Source organism: Pongo abelii, chromosome 9, assembly GCF_028885655.2.
Source record: "Pongo abelii isolate AG06213 chromosome 9, NHGRI_mPonAbe1-v2.0_pri, whole genome shotgun sequence".
NCBI lineage: Eukaryota > Metazoa > Chordata > Mammalia > Primates > Hominidae > Pongo > Pongo abelii.
Genome location: NC_071994.2, coordinates 12,416,288 through 12,438,845, shown reverse-complemented (window position 1 = coordinate 12,438,845; position 22,558 = coordinate 12,416,288). Strand labels below are relative to the sequence as shown.

The following is a 22,558-nucleotide window of genomic DNA, read 5'->3' as shown; positions in this document are numbered from 1 at the left end:
TAAAATAAAACACAGAAACTGCTGCCATATATTGATTCCTAGAAGGCAAAAACAGAGATGTCACTTAGATTTCAGCACTCTCTAACAAAATAAAATCTTAAAAAACAGAAACTTCTCACTGGTTTCCTGGGTTTGCCCACAAACATCTAGCATCCAAAAAAGCTAGTGCTGGTAGTAAAATGACAATGGCCTCCTTGTTAATGCCATCATTCAAGAGACATTTATTGAAGTCAAAGAAATGCTGCTGATTCTGGATCATTTCCCCACCATCCAGGATTGTTAGAATCTTAGCTCAAATGCAAGTAAATGTGAAGGTTTGACTTTGTGTATGACCTTCCATTGTAGAAATATTGGCAGCAGTCTGACACCCTCCACCACTACTTTTGTGCCCTACAAATCATTGGCACTGTAGGCTGTGAGTAGTCTAAGCAAGCTTTGAAAGAAACAAATCCCATCACACTTCACTGCAATGGATATTTAATTTTTAATAAATTGTTAGTTGGGGTAAAATGTACATCTCATCAAAGTTGCCATTTTAAGCGTATGGTTCAGGAGTGTTCCAAATGTTCACGTGGTTTTGCAACCCAACTCCAGAATATAATTGTCCTGCACACCTGAAACTCTGGACCCATTAAACACAACACCCCTTTCTCCTCTGCACGCAAGCCTTGACAACCACTCTGCTTCTTTCAGTGTCTCTGACTTTGACTCTGCAGATGTCCATATGCAAGGGTCATGCAGCATTTGTGTTTCTGCAACTCCTCATTTTACTCAGCATTATGTCCTCAAGATTCATCCATGTTGTAGGAAGCGACAGGATTTCCCGAGGTGATGTTCACTTTCATCCTTATGGGGATTTTCTTGGTATATTTCTAACTTTTCTACCACGGAAGTATTAAAGCAGAATTTTAGGATAGTGAATAAATGCTAGAGAAAACTCTCAACAATATCTACATATAATTTGAAAGAAATACAGTGAAACTATTGGATTTTGTTTTAAAAAATTATTTCCTCTGTAGTGGTTTCATACCCATGATCTACACTTGTCTATTGAATAGTCCAAGGTTTCTCATCATTTCTGCTGATAAATTTTGATTGCTTGGAAGTGCATTTTAACTTATTTTCATTAAGCTGTATAGAATCTTGCTCAAATGATATTTTCTGGGCTCTATCCAAACATAATGCTTTTTAATGAACACTTTAAAAAAATTTTTTTTCCTGAAGAAAGAGGGAAAAGAAGAGGACTTTTCTCTGCAGATTGCCTCTATAGGTGAGTGTTTTCTGGAAAATTATTTTTTTTCTAGAGAGATGTGTGTTTGTTTGTGTCTGTATATTTGAGTGTGTTTGTGTGTGTCTGAATGTGTGTGTCTGTGTGTTTCTGTGTTTGTATGATCGTGTCTGCATCTTTGTGTATTTGTGCATCTGCATGTGTGTGTTCATGTGATTGTATCTGTGTGTCTGCGTGTTTCTGAATGTGTGTGTCTGTGTGTGTTTTTATGTTTTGGTGATTGTGTCTATGTCATTGCCTGTCTTTCTGTCTGTGTTTGTGTTGTCTGAATGTATGTTGTTTGTGTCATTGTGTCTGGGTCTGTGTGCTTGTCTGTATGTTTGTGTATGTCTGAATGTGTGTGTGTGTGTTTCTGTGTTTGTGTGATTGTGTCTGTGTTTCTGGGCATGAGCTCTGGGGAGCTCTGGGGATAGGTAAGCATTTCCCTAACCATCCTTTTTCCTCTTTGCTCTGTTCATTTATCATCCACTGAGGATTTTGTGAGTGGAGTGAAACACAGAGTCCCTGGATGGTTTTCTTGATGACAAAGTTGTTAGACTAACCATTCAACTAAATTAACCAATGTAAGAAAAGGCTTGCTCACCAGGGGCTTTGCATTATTAGTGAGAAATAAAGAGTTTGCTTGACCCCAGTCAGTGGTTTTCAAAAGCACATAAGAAGAAAACAAATTACCATAAACACTTCAACATTGGCCAGAGTTTCATCTGACGGGTTGAAAGACATTGCTTCAATTCATCTGCAGCATTTTCAGTGGCATTGTCATCTATAAACTCTTGAAGAAATGCTTTGTATTCAGTCTTAGACACTTCTGGATGGATTGTCTTAGAAAGCACCTCTTCCAGAAGAGGGCAGCCCAGAGCCTGGGAAGGAAGCACAATGAAACAGGCTCAGTATGGAAGGTGTGAAAGGTTTGGGGCAGACCTATATTATCTTCCTCTTTTTCTTACATCCCAGGAGACATACACTCAGAAAGATAATGGTGCAGGATCTAGGGTTCTCAATTCTGGCAAAAAACCTCAGGCTCCAGGATTTCCTATTAGCCCTGCAACTTCTACCTTTCCCCTCCCCAGGCCAGAATAGCTAAACCTCATGCAACCTCAGTTAATGAGAAGGCTTGAGAAATGAAATACCATGATTTGGTGGAGCATATCAAATATTATTTGGTCTTTCTTTGTTCAAAGTCTTCCAAGTCATGCACTGCTTCACTATTATCATTCAGAACATCATATAAGATTTCCAAGTACTTTAGATGAATGGGTCTAGAACACTCTGTTAGCTCTGTTGACTCTAACTGCAATAACAAGGAATGTAAAACAGAACCTATTGTTCATGAAGAGACGTGAGGTGGCAACCCCTGAAGGGTATGGAAAAGAGCTCAGGACTTGGATTCTCATGAGCTGGTTGTGCTCTCAACTCTGAAATTTCTATTTAGTTGACAAGCAGCTTGTCGCCTTTTTACCCATCTGCAACTAATTTGGGAAGAAATGAGGCATTTGTAGCACGTGAAAGTTCCTGGAGGGTGGCGCGCCCAGGGAGGGCATGAAGCTCTGCACCACTTGCCAAATCCTTGCCCTACATGTATCCTCATCTGAATCCTTTGCAGTATCCTTTATAATAAGCCAGAAAATATGAAAAAAAATAATGTGTATAACTCTGGGTCAGAATGTGAGTCATGGAAGAGGCTAGGCTGTTCCTGTGTGGAGACAAGGGTTAGATGTGTAATCAATATTTTGTACTAAATTTTGCTGTGAACCTGAAAGTCCTCTAAAAAATGAAGTGTTTCAGAAAAAATAAATGGAGGGAAGCATGTTGTTTAGAATATTCCCTGCACACAAGAAAAAATCCTTGTGGAAAAAAATTAAATCAATTAACTGTACACTATTATAGATAGTTGATCAACTCTGGGAAACATCTCAGACATCAACAGGAAAGTCTTTTAAAATGAATAAGCTGAGTCCATTATGTCAGTTGAATACAAGAATATAAGAATCAATTGCTTTTCTTTAAGCTAGCCCATAATATAATGTTAAAACTGGTACAATTTGCAAGAATAAAAATAGCAGCAACAACAATATATTGAAATCTGTCTAAGTGGGAACGTGCAAGTCTATAAGAATAAAATTATGAAACTTTAGTCACAATATAAAGAGAAATCTAAATAAAGGGAGGCACACACCTGATTCCTGGATGAAACAGTAGAAAATTTAAAGATGTCAGCTATGCTCTGTTCTCCTATAAATTCAATGTAACCTCTATGTAACCTCTAACAGGATCTTACTAGGGCAGCTTTGTGTTTTGTTTAATTCTGAAGTGCTTTTTAGGTCTTTCAAAATTAGAATGTATCCACTGATTGAGGAATAAGGAGAAGCTCAATGTGGGGTCCAGACTAGCTGGGCTCAAGCTCAGCTCTGGCATTTTCTATGAGTTCTTCAGCAAGTTGCTCAGTCTTGCAGCCATAGTTTCCTCGTCTGTAAAATATAGTGATAAAAATAGTGTCTACGGCCGGGCACGGTGGCTCACGCCTGTAATCCCAGCACTTTGGGAGGCCGAGGTGGGCAGATCACCTGAGGTCAGGAGTTCAAAACCAGCCTGGCCAACATGGTGAAACCCCATCTCTACTTAAAAAAAAAAAAATACAAATGTTAGCCAGGCGTGATGGCAGTTGTCTGTAATCCCAGCTACTTGGGAGGCTGAGGCAGGGAGAATTGCTTGAACCTGGGAGGTGGAAGTTGCAGTGAGCCATGATTGCACCATTCTACTCCAGCCTGGGTGACAGAGTGAGCCTCCATCTCAAAAAAAAAAAAAAAAAAACAGTGTCTACCTCGTGGGATTCACATAAGGAATAAACTAATTAATAAAGGAAAAATACTCATCACATTGAACACTAATTGTCAATTCCTGCCGTTATGTAACAAAATGAAAAATATAAATAATAAGTCAAAGAAATCAATCACCTCCTTCTCAACACAAAATATTAAACTGAATCTAATGAATTTTGCCAACAAGGAGTGTTTATTTACCGTGTGTCCTAACACAGAATGCTTCTGAATCTGCTTTTGGTTCCACTGGGAATTCCTACAGTTAAGGTCATTAGTTCTTGGGGGTTTCTCTTTGTTCGAATCCCCACTCCCTCTGTCTCTGTACAGGGGAGCTGTTTTCTTCTTCCTTCCTTCTTTCTTGCCTATTAAACTTTTCACTCCTTAAAACCACTCCAAATGAGTCTGTATCATTTTATCCAAACTGGTGCAAGGACCAAGAACCCTGGCGTTCCTCCACTCATCGGAGCCGTATCATTTTGGTGCACTGGCCAGGAAAGGGAACTCATTCATCAGACTGGTGAGTATGGAGTGAATCTCAACTTTAAATCTGTCCTTTAATCTCAAGGATCTCTTCCAGCTATCCTGTGGCCAAACTTTCTTTCTCTCTCTGTCTGCAGTCTCTTGCTGTCTCTCTCTCTCTGTCTAATGTGCAGGAATCTTTACAGTTCAGGGAAACAGGTCTGTTAGAAGAGACCACAAATCACGGTGGGCAGTAACTCAATAAACATCTCTCCATGGTTTCTCTGGTGAACACATGGTATTTCTAAGCCACCTAGTGGAAATAAAAATCCTCTTCATGAGACACATTGCTGGTTCTCTGCGGTACATTGCTGCTTCACAACTTTTCCATTTTGTGCTTTTCTACTGCTACTTCTGTGGATGGGAAAGCTCTGCTTTTAACAATTAGGGGTAAAATGTCTTCCACAGCCAGATTTTAGTCCTGAGATTGTCCCATCAGTAGGAAAATGGCCATTCAGTACCTACATTGCTTTAAGTACTATCTCAGATTAAGCAGTACTTACTGCTTAAGTACTATCTCAGATTAAGATAGTACTTAATTAGTAAGAGGACTTTAAGTCCGGAAGTTAACTGGAAGCATTTTTCTATGGGTAAATGCTTTATTGCATGCCATAATAGCAGGATATAGAGTTCAATCTAGCATGTCCCCTCCCTTAAAGGGGCCTTTCCCAATTACGTGGTTTTTCTTGAAGTCCGTTTTTTTAGGAAAACACATCGGCCACACAAGTGTAGGAGGTCAAAGGGAAATAAAAGGCAGAGGACTAAGACTGCTTGAGGAAGGCATGACTAAGGCCCAAAAGTTTAGTTTCTCTAGTGCCATGGCTTGGAGAGTCACACCTGCAGTCACCCGTGGCACATTTTAATAGGTGCTGGGATTCAGAAGCCAAGGAGAAAAGATAGTTGGGTGGACTCCGCCTACTGTTTTTGTCTCCATCTTGGATCACATATTGAAAGGAAGGAGACTAACAAGATGTTTTTATCCCCACTTCTCTTTTTTTTTTTTTTTGAGATGGAGTTTCATTCTTGTTGCTCAGGCTGGAGTGCAATGGTGCCATCTTGGTTCACTGCAACCTCTGCCTCTTGGGTTCAAGTGATTCTCCTGCCTCAGCCTCCCGAGTAGCTGGGATTACAAGTGCCTGCCACCACACCCGACTACTTTTTTTTTTTTTTGTATTCTTAGTAGACATGGGGTTTCGCCATGTTGGCCAGGCTGGTCCTGAACTCCTGGCCTCACTTCACTTTCTAGATGGGTAACAGATCACCTTTAACATGCACTCCCCTGGAGTGTATTTTAAAGCACTGGGACTCCTTCAGCCCTGAAACTTTGAAGAAAAAGTGGCTTATTTCCTTTTGCACAACAGCATGGCCTTTTCACTAGACCTTTACAAGTGTTGAAAATCAACACAGCTCTTTTGGCAATCATATCAGGCAGGCCCAAAGAGAATAATTCCCCAAAATTAGAGAAGCAAGCTCCAGGGAAACCATCTGAGGATTCCCTTATTTGGGGACCCTTCAAGTTCCCTTCTCATTGCAAGACCTTAGGCAAGTAAAGGGTGACTTAGGCTGATTTTCTGACAACCATGATAGGTATACAGAAGCTTTCCAAAATTTAACTCAGGTATTTGACCTCTCATGGAAGAATGTTATGCTGCTCCTAAGCCAAACCCTAACTGCTGCTGAAACAGCAGCTCTGAAAGCACAAGAAAATTTTGGAGATGAGAGCCGGGTGTGGTGGCTCATGCCTGTAATCCCAGCACTTTGGGAGGCTGAGGCAGGTGGATCACGAGGTCAGGAGATCAAGACCATACTGGCTAACATGGTGAAACCCTGTGTCTACTAAAAATACAAAAAAATTAGCCAGGCTTGGCGGTGTGCACCTGTAGTCCCAGCTGCTGGGGAGGCTGAGGCAGGAGAATGGTGTGAACCCAGGAGGCGGAGCATGCAGTGAGCTGAGATCATGCCACTGCACTCCAGCCTGGGTGACAGAGCAAGACTCTGTCTCAAAAAAAGAAAATTTTGGAAATGAGCGATATGTATCCTACAGCAGGCCAACAGAGAAAACAGAAGGGAAGAGAAAACAGGGAAGGCAAAGAAATAGGGGAAACACCATTCCCAATAGGAAGGCTTGTCAATTTACCTGTGAGGTAACTTTTTGTAAGGTTCAAAAGCCAAAAATCTTAATGGCTTGGTGTGGCTAAAGTCAAGTAACAAGGAATTTAAAAGGATTTTCTTTAAAAGTGCTCAGCTTAATTAAAAGTGGATATGTTCAAGTTATAGGTATATTGAAAAGGCCTTTATGCTTTTCTCTTCTTGAATCTTGTTTTTCGGGAAAAAGGCTCTTTTCTTCTCAGTCAACTGAATTCTTTTTCTCCATTTTTCATCTTACCATTCTTAATGCATGCATGAGAAGCCCTAAGATAACTTCTGGTGGCAGGGGACTCCTTGGGAAAAAGAGGAGGCACCACAGACCCTATTTTGGAAAAAAAAAAAACAAAAAACTCTGTTTTCCTCATGAAACCCCCAAAATTAAAAGCAGATATTTCCTTCTCAAAATCAAAGGCTCTGTTCTGTTACATATTGTGTAATCTACCATTTTGAGTTTTGGGGGTGTCAAATTACTTCACATTATGAGAAAGCTTTGGTGTGTAATAACTAGGTAGAAAATTCAATGTAAGGGATGGCTAATAGTAGTTATAAATCAATGAAGCATGCTCTTGGCCACCCGAAAGATATGGCAACATCCTCACCCCTAACTAAGAGATGAGACTCCCATGGGGAATGGGCTAATTACAAAATAAGCCAATTGGCTTTGGGTTCCCTTGCAATGAAATGTGTGATAGAACCACTACACTGTCTTCTCCCATAGTATCTCCCTCCTTTTAGGGACCCAAGATCCGGTATAAAATGGCTCCCTTAATTTTAGGGATCTGCCTTTGCCTTCAGCTGTGTCTCTTTATTAGGTATGCTACGTAGCCGGGTTCCTTCAAGGGCTCCACCCTAAAGCCAGTAATCCAATTAAGAAACTGCCAAGTGCTCTCCCTCTCCCTCTCCCTCTCCCTCTCCCTCTCCCTCTCCCTCTCCCTCTCCCTCTCCCTCTCCCTCTCCCTCTCCCTCTCCCTCTCCCTCTCCCTCTCCCTCTCCCTCTCCCTCTCCCTCTCCCTCTCCCTCTCCCCTCTTTTTTCGGTCTCCCTCTCCTTCTTTTTTCGGTCTCCCTCTGTTGCCGAAGCTGGACTGTACTGCCGGGATCTCGGCTTGCTGCAACCTCCCTGCCTCGGGCTCCTGTGACTCTCCTGCCTTGGCCTGCCGAGTGCCTGGGATTGCAGGCGCGCGCCGCCACGCCTGAATGGTTTTTGTATTTTTGGTGGAGACGGGGTTTCGCCGTGTTGACCGGGCTGGTCTCCAGCTCCTGGCCTCGAGTGATCTGCCTGCCTCGGCCTCCCAAGGTGCTGGGATTGCAGACGGAGTCTCGCTAACTCAATGCTCAATGGTGCTCAGGCTGGAGTGCAGTGGTGTGATCTCGGCTCTCTGCAACCTCCACCTACCAGCCTCCTGCCTTGGCCTCTTAAAGTGCTAAGATTACAGCCTCTGCCCCACCACCACCCCGTCTAGGAAGTGAGGAGCGTCTCTGCCTGGCCGCCCATCGTCTGGGATGTGAGGAGCCCCTCTGCCCGGCCGCCCTATCTGGGAAGTGAGGAGCGCCTCTGCCCGGCCGCCCATCATCTGGGATGTGAGGAGCGCCTCTGCCCGGCTGCCACCCCGTCTGGGAGGAAGTGAGGAGCGCCTCTGCCCGGCTGCCCCGTCTGGGAGATGAGGAGCACCTCTGCCCGGCCGCCCCGTCTGGGAGGAAGTGAGGAGCGCCTCTGCCCTGGTGCCCTATCTGGGAAGTGAGGAGCGCCTCTGCCTGGCCGCCACCCCGTCTGGGAAGTGAGGAGCGCCTCTGCCCGGCTGCCACCCCATATGGGAAGTGAGGAGCGCCTCTGCCCAGCCGCCCCTTCTGGGAGGTGAGGAGCGCCTCTGCCCAGCCGCCCCGTCTGGGAGGTGAGGAGTGCCTCTGCCCGGCCGCCCCGTCTGGGAGGTGAGGAGCGCCTCTGCCTGGCCGCCACCCCGTCTGGGAGGAAGTGAGGAGCACCTCTGCCCAGCTGCCCCATCTGGGAAGTGAGGAGCGCCTCTGCCCGGCTGCCACCCCCTATGGGAAGTGAGGAGCGCCTCTGCCCGGCCGCCCACTCTGGGAAGTGAGGAGCGCCTCTGCCCGGCCGCCCACTCTGGGAAGTGAGGAGCGCCTCTGCCGGGCCGCCCACTCTGGGAGGTGAGGAGTGCCTCTGCCCGGCCGCCCCGTCTGGGAGGTGAGGAGCGCCTCTGCCTGGCCGCCACCCCGTCTGGGAGGAAGTGAGGAGCACCTCTGCCCGGCCGCCCACTCTGGGAGGTGAGGAGCGCCTCTGCCTGGCCACTCCGTCTGGGAAGGGAGGAGCGCCTCTGCCCGGCCACCCCGTCTGGGAGGTGAGGAGCGCCTCTGCCCGGCTGCCACCCCGTCTGGGAGGAAGTGAGGAGCACCTCTGCCCGGCTGCCCCATCTGGGAAGTGAGGAGCGCCTCTGCCCGGCCGCCACCCCATATGGGAAGTGAGGAGCGCCTCTGCCTGACCACTCCGTCTGGGAGGTGAGGAGCGCCTCTGCCCGGCCGTCACCCCGTCTGGGAGGAAGTGAGGAGCACCTCTGCCCGGCTGCCCCGTCTGGGAGATGAGGAGCACCCCTGCCCGGCCGCCCCGTCTGGGAGATGAGGAGCACCTCTGCCCGGCCGCCCCGTCTGGGAGGTGAGGAGTGCCTCTGCCCGGCTGCCACCCCGTCTGGGAGGAAGTGAGGAGCACCTCTGCCCGGCCGCCCCCTCTGGGAAGTGAGGAGCGCCTCTGCCTGGCCGCCACCCCGTCTGGGAGGAAGTGAGGAGCGCCTCTGCCTGGCTGCCCCATCTGGGAAGGGAGGAGCACCTCTGCCCGGCCGCCACACCGTCTGGGAAGTGAGGAGCGCCTCTGCCTGGCTGCCCCATCTGGGAAGGGAGGAGCACCTCTGCCCGGCCGCCACACCGTCTGGGAAGTGAGGAGCGCCTCTGCCTGGCTGCCCCATCTGGGAAGGGAGGAGCACCTCTGCCCGGCCGCCACACCGTCTGGGAAGTGAGGAGCGCCTCTGCCTGGTCGCCCCGTCTAGGAGGTGAGGAGCGCCTCTGCCCGGCCGCCCAGTCTGGGAAGTGAGGAGCGCCTCTGCCCGGCCGCCCTGTCTGGGAGGTGAGGAGCGCCTCTGCCTGGCCGCCACCCCATCTGGGAGGAAGTGAGGAGCGTCTCTGCCCGGCCGCCCCGTCTGGGAAGTGAGGAGCGCCTCTGCCCGGCCGCCCCCTCTGGGAAGTGAGGAGCGCCTCTGCTCGGCCGCCCCCTCTGGGAAGTGAGGAGCGCCTCTGCTCGGCCGCCCCGTCGGGGAAGTGAGGAGCGCCTCTGCCCGGCCGCCCCGTCTGGGAGGTGAGGAGCGCCTCTGCCCGGCTGCCACCCAGTCTGGGAGGAACTGAGGAGCGCCTCTGCCCGGGCGGCCCCGTCTGGGAAGCGAGGAGCGCCTCTGCCCGGGCGGCCCCATCGGGGAAGTGAGGAGCGCCTCTGCCCGGCCGCCCCGTCTGGGAGGAGAGGAGCGCCTCTGCCCGGCTGCCCTGTCTGGGAGGTGTACCCAACAGCTCCGAAGAGACAGCGACCATCGGGAGCGGGCCATGAGGACGATGGCGGTTTTGTTGAAGAGAAGGGGAGGAAGTGTGGGGAAAGGAAGGAGAGATCAGATTGTTGCTGTGTCTGTGTAGAAAGGGGTGGGCATAGGAGACTCCATTTTGTTCTGACTAGGAGAAATTCTTCTGCCTTGGGATGCTGTTGATCTATGGCCTTTCCCCCAGCCCCCTGCTCTCTGAAACATGTGCTGTGTCAACTCAGGGTTAAATGGATTAAGGGTGGTGCAAGATGTGCTTTGTTAAACAGATGCTTGAAGGCAGCATGCTCTTTAAGAGTCATCACCACTCCCTAATCTCAAGTACTCAGGGGCACAAACACTGCAGAAGGCCGCAGGGTCCTCTGCCTAGGAAAACCAGAGACCTTTGTTCATGTGTTTATCTCCTGACCTTCTCTCCACTATTATCCTATGACCCTGCCATATCCCCCTCTCCGAGAAACACCCAAGAATGATCAATAAATACTTCAGAAATTAAAAAAAAAAAAAAAGTCATGGGATAAAAATAAAAACAAAAGCAGGCCACTGTCAGCAAAGCCTGGAGAAGTGGGGCCAGAGGCTCCACCCCCACCATGTCCCTACCACCCCTTCCCAGTTACCCCTTTACCATTAGAGTAGCAAGACAAGACCCCTGTCTAATAGGGAGAGACAAACAGACCCTTTGCCACCTTGGCCAGGGCTGAGTCCTTAAATTTCTGGATGATGATGATTGTTATTTAAGAGGCAGAGGCTGATGGAGTTGGTTTGTTCGGAGGAGGCCTGAAGCCCTCCTTACTCTCACCAAAGCAGTTTTTCCCTCAGGCTCCCGTCTTCTTACTCAGAGAGGCAGCTGAGGAGGGACAGTGGGGCTAACTGTAGACCAGGCGAGGGCACGGGCTGCTGAGGGTGGCCCCCCTTCCCCCATGTACATATTGTATCTGTGTAATGTTTTACATATTCTGGGGGGTAGGGCCGCCCCTGTATCGTACCTAGTGGAGATTAGAGCTGGCTCATTGCGGGGAGGTTCTAATAATTATTTGCAGCTGGGGAATTTATTTGATAGCATAGGACAGAGGAAGGAGGCAGGGATGGGATCGTGGCTTCCTGGTGATGCAACTTCTATTTATTTTGCTGTTTATTTTGGAATAAATGGATTTAGCCATAAAAGAAAAAAAAAAAAAAAAAGAAACTGCCAAGTGAAAAATCCTACAAGTGCTGAATCTTCTGTTTCTTAGTGTTGCTATATATGTGCTGTGTGTGATGTCTATAAAAAGAGCTCTAATTCATTGGCTTAAAGAAAAATAAGTGCTTAAATCAAATTTTTTAGTTCACATGACTTTAAGAAATAAAAATAGTCTGAAGGATTATTAGTAAAAGGCAAGTGTCATCAAAATGCAAATAGGTTGTCTAAATCATACAACTTAGATACCAGGTTTGCTAAATGTTCCAAGGTTGTATACTGCCTGCTTTACAAATAGGTAAGGCCTGGGACTCATGGAGCTAGAAGCTGAAAAGTCAGACTTTATCTGCACTTCTGTCTGGATCCTAGGATCCACAGCTGGAACATAATTAAAATTGCTTACTAACCAGGTTTTTCACCAAAAATAAAAGGTGAGGAGTAAAGTTATTGTAAACCACAGAGATAAATAAACTTCTTTGTCAGTTGATGGTGTTTTGTAAATACACAATCATGTCATCTGCAAACAGAGACAATTGGATTTCCTCTTTTCCTATTTGAATACCCTTTATTTCTTTCTCTCACCTGATTGCCCTGGCCAGAACTTCCAATATGATGTTGAATAGGAGTGGTGAGAGAGGGCATCCTTGTCTTGTGCCAGTTTTCAAAGGGAATGCTTCCAGCTTTTGCCCATTCATATGATATTGGCTGTGGGTTTGTCATAAATAGCTCTTATTATTTTGAGATACATTCCATCAATACCTAGTTTATTGAGAGTTTTTAGCATGAAGACTGTTGAATTTTATCAAAGGCCTCTTCTGCATCTATTGAGATTGTCATGTGGTTTTTGTCATTGGTTCTGTTTATGTGATGAATTATATTTATTGATTTGCATATGTTGAACCAGCCTTGCATCCCAGGGATGAAGCCGACTTGGTCATGGTGAATAAGCTTTTTTATGTGCTGCTGGATTCAATTTGCCAGTATTTTATTGAGGATTTTCTCATCGATGTTCATCCGAGAGATTAGCCTGAAATTTTCTTTTTTTGTTGTGTCTCTGCCAGGTTTTGGTGTCGGGATGATACTGGCCTCATAATATGAGTTAGAGAGGATTCCCTCTTTTTCTATTCTTTGGAATAGTTTCAGAAGGAATGCTACCAACTCCTCTTTGGACCTCTGGTAGAATTTGGCTGTGAATCTGTCCATTCCTGGACTTTTTTTGGTTGGTAGGCTATTAATTATTGCCTCAATTTCAGAACTTGTTATTGGTCTATTCAGGGATTCAACTTCTTCTTCATTTCATCTTGGGAAGGTGTATGTGTCCAGGAATTTATCCATTTCTTCCAGATTTTCTAGTTTATTTGCATAGAGGTGTTTATAGTATTCTCTAATGGTAGTTTGTATTTCTGTGGGATCAGTGCTTATATCCCCTTTATCATTTCTTTTCTTCATTAGTCTGGCTACCAGTCTACCTATCTTGTTGATCTTTTCAAAAAACCAGCTCCTGGGTTCATTGATTTTTTGAAGGATTTTTCATGTCTCTATCTCCTTCAGTTCTGCTCTGATTTTAGTTATTTCTCATTCTCTGCTAGCTTTTGAATTTGTTCACTCTTGCTTCTCTAGTTCTTTTAATTGTGGTGTTATAGTGTCGATTTTAGATCTTTCCTGCTTTCTCTTATGGGCATTTAGTGCTATAAATTTCCCTCTAAACACTACTTTGAATGTGTCCCAGAGATTCTGGTACATTGTGTCTTTGTTCTCATTGGTTTCAAATAACTTATTATTTTCTGCCTTAATTTCATTATTTACCCAATAGTCCTTCAGGAGCAAGTTGTTCAGTTTCCATGTAGTTGTGCAGGTTTTGAGTGAGTTTCTTAATCCTGAGTTCTAATTTGATTGCACTGTGGTCTGAGAGGCTGTTTGTTATGATTTCTGTTCTTTTGCATTTGCTGAAGAGTGTTTTACTTCCAATTATGTGGTCAATTTTAGAATAAGTGCATTGTGGTGCTGAGAAGAATGTATATTCTGTTGATTTGGGGTGGAGAGTTCTGTAGATGTCTGTTAGGTCCACTTGGTCCAGAGCTGCGTTCAAGTCCTGAATATCCTTGTTAACCTTCTGTCTTGTTGATCTGTCTAATATTAACAGTGAGGGGTTAAAATCTCCCACTATTATTGTGTGGGAGTCTAAGTCTCTTTGTAGGTCTCTAAGAACTTGCTTTATGAATCTGGATGCTCCTGTACTGGGTGCATATATATTTAGGATAGTTAGCTCTTCTTGTTGCATTGATTCATTTACCATTATGTAATGCCCCTCCTTGTCTCTTTTGATCTTTGTTGGTTTAAAGTCTGTTTTACCAGAGACCAGGATAGCAACCCCTGCTTTTTTTTGCTTTCCATTTGCTTGGTAAATATTCCTCCATCCCATTATTTTAAGCCTATGTGTGTCTTTGCACATGAGATGGGTCTCCTGAATACAGCACGCCAATGGGTCTTGACTCTATCCAATTTTCCAGTTCATGTCTTTTAATTGGGGCATTTAGCCCATTTATATTTAAGGTTAATATTGTTATGTGTGAATTTGATCTCATCATTATGATGTTAGCTGGTTATTTTGCTCATTAGTTGATGCAGTTTCTTCGTAGTGTCGATGGGCTTTACAATTTGGTATGTTTTTGCTGTGGCTGCTTCTGGTTGTTCCTTTCCCTGTTTAGTGCTTCCTTCAGGAGCCTTGTAAGGCAGGCCTGGTGGTGACAAAAATCTCTCAGCATTTGCTTGTTTGTAAAAGATTGTATTTCTCCTTCGCTTATGAAGCTTAGTTTGGCTGGATACGAAATTCTGGGTTGAAAATTCTTTTCTTTAAGAATGTTTATTATTGGCCCCCACTCTCTTCTGTCTTGTAGGGTTTCTGCAGAGAGATCCTCTGTTAGTCTGATGGGCTTCCCTTTGTGAGTAACCCAACCTTTCTCTCTGGCTGCCCTTAACATTTCTTCATTTCAACCTTGGCTAATCTTGGTGAATCTGATAATTATGTGTCTTGGGGTTGCTCTTCTTGAGGAGTATCTTTGTGGTGTTCTCTGTATTTCCTGAATCTGAATGTTGGCCTGTCTTGCTAGGTTGGGGAAGTCCTCCTGGATAATATCCTGAAGAATGTTTTCCAACTTGGTTCCATTCTTCCCGTCACTTCCAGGTACACCAATCAAATGTAGGCTTGGTCTTTTCACATAGTCCTATAATTCTTGGAGGCTTTGTTCATTCTTTTTAATTATTTTTTCTCTAATCTTGTCTTAGGCTTTGTTTCATTAAGTTGATCTTCAGTCTCTGATATCCTTACTTCTGCTTGATCAGTTCATCTACTGATACTTGTGTATGCTTCACAAAGTTCTCATGCTTTGTTTTTCAGCTTCATCAGGTCATTTATGTCATTTATGTTCTTCTCTAAACTGGTTATTCTAGTTAGCAATTCCTGTAACCTTTTTTTTTTCCTCTAACCTTTTTTCAAGGTTCTTAGCTTCCTTGCATTGGGTTAGAACATGCTCCTTTAGCTAAGAGGAGTTTGTTATTACCCACCTTCTGAAGCCTACTTCTGTCAATTCATCAAACTCATTCTCTGTCCAGTTTTTTTCCCTTGCTGGCAAGAAGTTGTGATCCTTTGGAGGAGAAGAGGCATTCTGGTTTTCAGAATTGTCAGACTTTTTGTGCTGGTTTCTCCCCATCTTCATGTATTTATCCACATTTGGTCTTTGATGTTGATGACCTTCAGACAGGGTTTCTGAGTGGATGTCCTTTTAGTTGACATTTATGCTCTTCCTTTCTGTTTGTTAGTTTTCCTTCTAACAGTCAGGCCCCTCTGCTGCAGGTCTGCTGGAGTTTGCTGGAAGTCCACTCCAGACCCTGTTTGCCTGGGTATCTCCAGCAGAGGCTGCAGAACAGCAAAGATTGCTGCCTGTTCCTTCCTCTGGAAGCTTTGTCCCAGAAGGGCACCCACAAGATGCCAGCCAGAGCTTTCCTGTATGAGGTGTCTGTCAGCCCCTGCTGGGAGGTGTCTCCCAGTCAGGAGACTCGGGGGTCAGGGACCCACTTGAGGAGGCAGTCTGACCCTTAGCAGAGCTAGAACCCTGTGTTGGCAGATCCACTGCTGTCTTCAGAACCGGTAGGCAGGGACGTATAAGTCTGCTGAATCTATGCCCACAGCTGCCCCTTCCCCCAGGTGCTCTGTCCCAAGGAGATGGGGATTTTATCTATAAACCCCTGACTGGGGCTGCTGCCTTTTTTTTCAGAGATGCCCTGCCTAGAGAGGAGGAATCTAAAGAGGCAGTTGGCTGCAGTGGCCTTGCTGAGCTGCGAAGGGCCCCGCTCAGTTGAAACTTCCCCGTGGCTTAGTTTACATTGTGAGGGAAAAACCTCCTACTCAAGCCTCAGTAATTGTGGATGCCCCTCCCCCCACCAAGCTCAAGTGTCTGAGATCTACTGCAGACTGCTGTGCTGGCAGAGAGAATTTCAAGCCAGTGAAACTTAGTTTGCTGGGTTCCATGGGGGTGGGATCTGCTGAGCTAGACCACGTGGCTCCCTGGCTTCAGCCCCCTTCCCAGGGGATTGAATGGTTCTGTCTCACTGGCATTCCAGGCACCACTGGGGTATGGAAAAAAAAAAAAACTCCTGCAGCTAGCTCAGTGTCTGCCCAAACAGCTGCCCAGTTTTGTGCTTGAAACCCAGGGCCCTGGTGGCATAGGCACCCAAAGGAATCTCCTGGTCCGTGGGTTGTGAAGACCAAGGGAAAAGCATAGTATCTGGGCCAGAGTGCACCATTCCTTACAGCAGAGTCCCTCACAGCTTCCCTTGGCTAGAGGAGGGAGTTTCCTGATGCCTTGTGCTTCCCTGGTGAAGCGATGCCCCACCCTGCTTCAGCTCACCCTCCATGGGCTGCACCCACTGTCTAACCAGTCCCAATGAGATGAGCTGGTTACCTCAGTTGGAAATGCAGAAATCACCCGCCTTCTGCATTGATCTCACTAGGAGCGGCAGACCAGAGCTGTTCCTGTTCAGCCATCCTGCCAGCGTCTCATGTGTACATTTACAATATTGGATCATGCAAAATCTCCCTCCAGAGAGCTCTACCAATTCATTCACCCACCATCATATATGAGGTCACCTGTGGAGATTTTTCTGATACAAAATGTTACATAGAAAATGTGCGGTTATAAACCCCCATTTTCTTTATCCAATCCACCAATTATGGGCACCTAGGTTGATTCCATGACTTTGCTCTTGCGAAAAGTGCTGCAATGAACTGTTCTGTGTGTGTCATACACTCATAGAATAGTTTGTTTTCTTTCGGATATATACCCAGTAATGGGATTGTGGGATTGAGTGGTAATTCTGTTTTCAGTTCTTTGAGAAATCTCCAAACTGCTTTCCACAGTGGCTCAACTAATTTACAGTCTCACCAGCAGTGTATAAGCATTCTCTCTTCTCTGAAACCTTGCCAACATCTGTTATTTCCTGATGTTTTAATAATAGTCATTATGACTGGTATGAGATGGTATCTCTTTGGTATGTCTTCTTCTGAGAAGTGTCTGTTCATGTCTCTTGCCCATTTTTTAATGTGGTTGTTTGTATTTTGCTTGTTGATTTGTTTTAGTTCCTTATAGTTCCTTATCCTTATAGATGCTGGATATTAGACCTTTGTCAGATGCATAGTATGCAGATATTTTCTCCTATTCTGTAGGTTGTCTGTTTACTTTGTTGATAGTCTTTTGCTATGCAGAAGCTCTTTAGTTTAATTAGGTCCTATGTGTCTATTTTTGTTTTTTGCAATTGCTTTTGGAGACTTCTTTAAATCATTGCCAAAGCCTCCCAAAGTGCTGGGGTTACAGACATGAGCCACTGCGCCTGCCCTGGGATTGCATTCTTGATTTAACTCTCAGTGTGGACATTATTGATGTATAGAAATACTACTGATCTTTTTACATTGATATCATATCCTAAAACTTTTCATATTCTTTTGTTTTCAATGTTTCTTATAAACAAGAGATTACCAGGTTTTATTATTTAATCTCAGGGTCTCTGCCATTTGACAGGACAAGTTTAACTCATTTATATGTATTTTCATTAGTTACATTAGTGCTTATTTCTCTCATTTTATTTTTGGTTTTTTATTTTTGTGGGTACATAGTAGGTATATATATTTATGGGATACATGAGATGTTTTGATACAGGCATCTAATTCATAATAATCACATAAAGGAAAATGGGGTATTTATCCTCTCAAGTGCTTATCCTTTGTGTTACAAACAATCCAATTATACTGTTTTAGTTTTTTTGCTTGTTTGTTTGTTTTGAGATGGAGTCTCGCTCTGTCACCCAGGCTGGAGTGCAGTGGCACCATCTCGGCTCACTGCAAGCTCCACCTCCCAGGTTCATGCCATTCTCCTGCCTCAGCCTCCCCAGTAGCTGGGACTACAGGTGCCTGCCACCATGCCTGGCTAATTTTTTGCATTTTTAGTAGAGACGGGGTTTCACCATGTTAGCCAGGATGGTCTCAATCTCCTGACCTCATGATCCACCCACCCCAGCCTCCCAAAGTGCTGGGATTACAGGCATGAGCCACCACACCCTGCCTATTTTAGTTATTTTTAAGTTCAGTTAAATTATTATTGACTGTAGTCACCCTGTGTGCTATCAAATAGTAGGTCTTATTCATTCTTTCTATTGTTTTGTACCCATTAACCATCCTCACTTCCCCCCACCTACTCCTCTACTACCATTCCTTCTACTCTCTTATCTCCATTAGTTCAATTGTTTTGATTTTAAATCCCACAAATAAGTGACAACATGAAATATTTGTCTTTTTGTGCCTGGTTTATTTTACTTAACATAACGATATCCAGTTTCATCTATGTTGTTGCAAATGACAGGATCTCATCTTTTTTATGGTTAAATAGTACTCCATTGTGTATATGTACCATATTTTCTTTATCCATTCTTCTGTTGATGAACACTTAGGTTGCTTCCAAATCTTGGGTATTGTGAACAGTGCTGCAACAAACATGGGAGTGCAGATATCTTTTCAATATAACAATTCCTTTCTTTTGGGTATATACTTAGAAGTGGGATTGCTGAATCATATGGTAGCTCTATTTTTAGTTTTTTGAGGAACCGTCAAACTCTTCTCTATAATAGTTGTGCTAATTTACACTCATGCCAACAGTGTATGAGGGTCTCCTTTTCTCCACATCCCCTCCAGCATTTGTTATTGTCTGTCTTCTAGATATAAGCCATTTTAACTGGGATGAGATGATATCTCATTGCAGCTTTTGATTTGCATTTCTCTGATGATCAGTGGTGTTGAGCACCTTTCTCTTACCTTATTTTGTTTTCTATTTCCTGTACTTTTTTCTAACTTTCTTGCTTACATTAGAGTTTAATTCTGAAACATAATATTTTCTACTTCCAGTACTTTTTAAACATTCCTACTATGGACTAATTTCATTCTGCTGGTTCGAAAGTTATGCATTCTATTTTTGCTGTTCTGGTGATTGTCCCTAACTTACTGACCTATATATAGGTATAATTTTTCCATCAATCCTTTAACTTATTAGTACCTGTGTTGTTCCCCAAATAAAATAAGTGCACTAGCTCAGTCTTACCTCCCTTCAGTCACTCCTACATTGTACCTCCATCCTCACCATTTTACAACATCTAAAATTAATCCCTGGTTGTCTCAGTTCACTTTCTGTTTTATTAGTTCTTGTTTTCTTGGAAAACAATAAACTTTACTAAAATATTTGCTTTCCCACACCTCTCATATCAGCATTCTGGTTTTATTTCTCTTCTTATTGAAGTTCTTTCTTTAAGATTCTGTCCACAGAAAGGTTTTGTGTGGCAAGTCATATTAGGCTGTGTATTAGTCCATGCTCACACTGCTATAAAGAAATACCTGAGACTGGGTAATTTATAAAGGAAAGAAGTTTAATTGACTCACAGTTCTGCAGGCTGCACAGGAAGCTGGTGGCATCTGCTTCGAGGTTTCAGGGAGCTTTTAGACATGGCAGAAGCCAAAGTGGGAACAGGCATCTTACATGGCAGGAGCAGGACCAAGCTGGGGGGGAGGGGCCACACACTTTTAAACAACCAGATCTCACAAGAACTCATTATTGTGACAACAGCACCAAGGGGAAATGACGTTAAACCATGAGAAACCACCCCTATGATCCAATCACCTCCTACCAGGCCCCACCTTCAGCACTGGGGATTACATTTCAATATGAGATTTGGGTTGGGACACAGATCCCAACCATATCAGGCTGTGTGTATCAGTTAGAAATATGTTTGGCTACAAATAACACCCAAATGACTGACATAAACAAGATGGTGGTTTCTTTTTTGGTTTTGTTGTTGTTGTTGTTGTTTGAGACGGAGTTTCTCCCTTGTTGCCCAGGCTGGAGTGCAATCGTGCAATCTCGGCTCACTGCAACCCCCACCTCCAGGGTTCAAGCCATTCTCCTGCCTCAGCCTCCCAAGTAGCTGGGATTACAGGCACGCGCCACCATGCCCAGCTATTTTTTTTTTTAAATTTTTAGTAGAGACGGGGTTTCACCATGTTGGCCAGGCTGGTCTCAAACTCCCAACCTCAGGTGATCCACCCACCTCGGCCTCCCAAAGTGCTGGGATTTCAGGCGTGAGCCACCGCGCCCAGACGGTTTCTCTTATTTTATTTAAAAGAAATCTGGGAGTAGGCAGTGTAAAGTCGGTACATTAACTCCATAATAATCAATTTCCCAGGCTCCAGGCTCTTTTTTCTGTGTCTGAATTTTACCCTACTCAATTCATGGTTTCAATACTCAAGATGGCCTCATATTCTAAGAATGCCAGAGCTCCAATCATCATGTCCATGTTCTGGGAAGGGACAAGGAGAAAGAGAGAGAGAGCAAGGGGCACATTTCCCATCCAGATGCGCTGCCTGGGCCGGCTGGGTGAGGGCTGCCAGCAGAGCAGAAGTTGTCCTGGAGAGTTGTACACATCCACCACACAGAAGCTCATCTGAGTCTCTGGCCGAGTCCTGGCCACCCGGCTGCAGTAGCTTTTTCCCTGTGAAAGTTAATCTTCAGGAAATGGGCATCCCACTCTGTGTGTGGCAATGAAGTCCAGGGCTTTCAGGTTGAAGCTCCTCTGCCTCTGTCACCCACAAACATGAGGCAGCAGCAGAGACACTCAACAGGACGGGCCCGCGGTGCTCTGCCGCTGCGCCACAGCACCACCTACTGGCCAGGAGACAGCTCGGCATCCCCGCCGTGGTTGGAACTCCTCAGGTCAAGATCAAGTGGAGCCTCTCCTGCAGAAAATGCGCGATGAGAGGACTTTACACGGGGCTAGGCGTGGTTGCTCACACCTGTAATCCCAGCACTTTAGGAGGCCAAGGCGGGCAGATCAACTGAGGTCAGGAGTTCGAGACCAACCAGGCCAACATGGTGAACACCCCGTCTCTACTAAAAACACAAAAATTAGCCGGGCGTGGTAGCAGGTGCCTGTAATCCCAGCTACTTGGAAGGCGGAGGCAAGAGAATCGCTTGAACCCGGGAGGCAGAGATTACAGTGAGCCAAGATCGCACCATCGCACTCCAACCTGGGAGACTAGAGCGAGACTTCGTATCAAAAAAAAAAAAAAAGGACATTACAAGGAAGTGCCACAGCGGGCTGGGTCCTCTGCTCTGAGGAAATGCCACAGCGTGCTGGGTCCTCTGCTCTGGCTGGTACTATAGAAGGCGGCATGTAGCCCTCGACAGCATTTTCAGGGCAGGGTAATTCCCCATTTTATGCTCAATCGCAAGACCTTAATTCTTTTCGTTTCTTTCCTTTTCTTTTCTTTTTTTGTAGATAGAGTCTCATTCTGTCATCCCGGCTGGAGTGCAGTGGCACAATCATAACTAACTGCAGCCTCAACCTCACCAGGCTCAGGTGATTCTCCCACCTCAGCCTTCCAAGTAGCTGGGACAACAGGCGTGCGCCACCACACCTGGCTAATTTTCATATTTTTTGTAGAGACGGGGTCTCATCATATTGCCCAGCCTGATCTCAAACTCCTGGCTCAAGCAATCCACCCACTTCGGCCTCCCAAAGTGCTGGGATTACACACACGAGCCACCACATCCAGCCTGGCCATTAAGTCTTAATTCAAGGCAACCAATTCTTTCCAATCCCTACACTCTACCTTCCAAGCCAGCCCAGAATAAGACTAGCACCTCCCACCTCATGAACCCAGATCTACCCTTCTTGCCTCCTCAGTAACAAGTCCGCCACCCCAGAATGAAATCATTTATCATTTAAGCCCTCAAAATACATAGGGTCTTATCATAGTCCTCTCCGCAGATGCACGGGGCCTCCTTCCCTACTCCTGTCCTTCTAAGGATGGCTACTGTGATGGAAGTCTTGCATTGGTACCCACCCCACATATCTTCATAATTCATAATTCTCTATCCTGCTCCAGGACCTGGTGGGCTAACCTGTGTGTTCTACATAGACAGACCCCTTTGCCCTCTGGATTCCAGTTGGATTTGGCCAATGAGAAGCACTGGCAAGAGATAAGGGAGACAGCCTGGACATGATGGCCCATGCCTGTAATACCAGCACTTTGGGAGGCCAACGCAGGCGGATCACCTGAGGTCCAGGAGTTTGAGACCAGCCTGACCAACATGGCAAAACTTGTCTCTACTAAAAATACAAAAATTAGCCTGGGGTGGTGGGTGTGCCTGTAATCCCAGCTACTCGGGAGGCTGAGGCAGGGAGAATTGCTTGAACCCAGGAGACAGAGGTTGCAGTGAGCCAAGATCGTGCCACTGTACTCCAGCCTGGGCAACAGAGCATTACTCTGTCTCAAAAGACAGAGAGAGAGAGACAGACAGGCAGACAGAGAGAAAGAGAGAGAGATGAGGGAGAGAGGAGAAAGAGATCAAGTCTTTATTTCCCCACCTCCCCCCTTGTAAGGTGGCAGCATCCCTTGACCAAAGGCCACAGCTCATATCAAGCAGCATC

The 22,558-nt window shown here is 45.5% G+C and overlaps 1 long non-coding RNA gene across 1 annotated transcript; it reads right to left on the bottom strand.

Moving 5' to 3' along the window:
• Positions 1-462: 462 nt before the first annotated feature.
• On the bottom strand, positions 463-19,629 carry LOC129048582 (uncharacterized). Its single transcript, XR_008511023.1, has 3 exons — positions 19,512-19,629; positions 1,961-2,148; positions 463-881 (listed from the first exon to the last, which is right to left on the bottom strand). It is a non-coding gene; the product is annotated as an uncharacterized LOC129048582 (long non-coding RNA).
• Between the last annotated feature and the right edge of the window lie 2,929 nt (positions 19,630-22,558).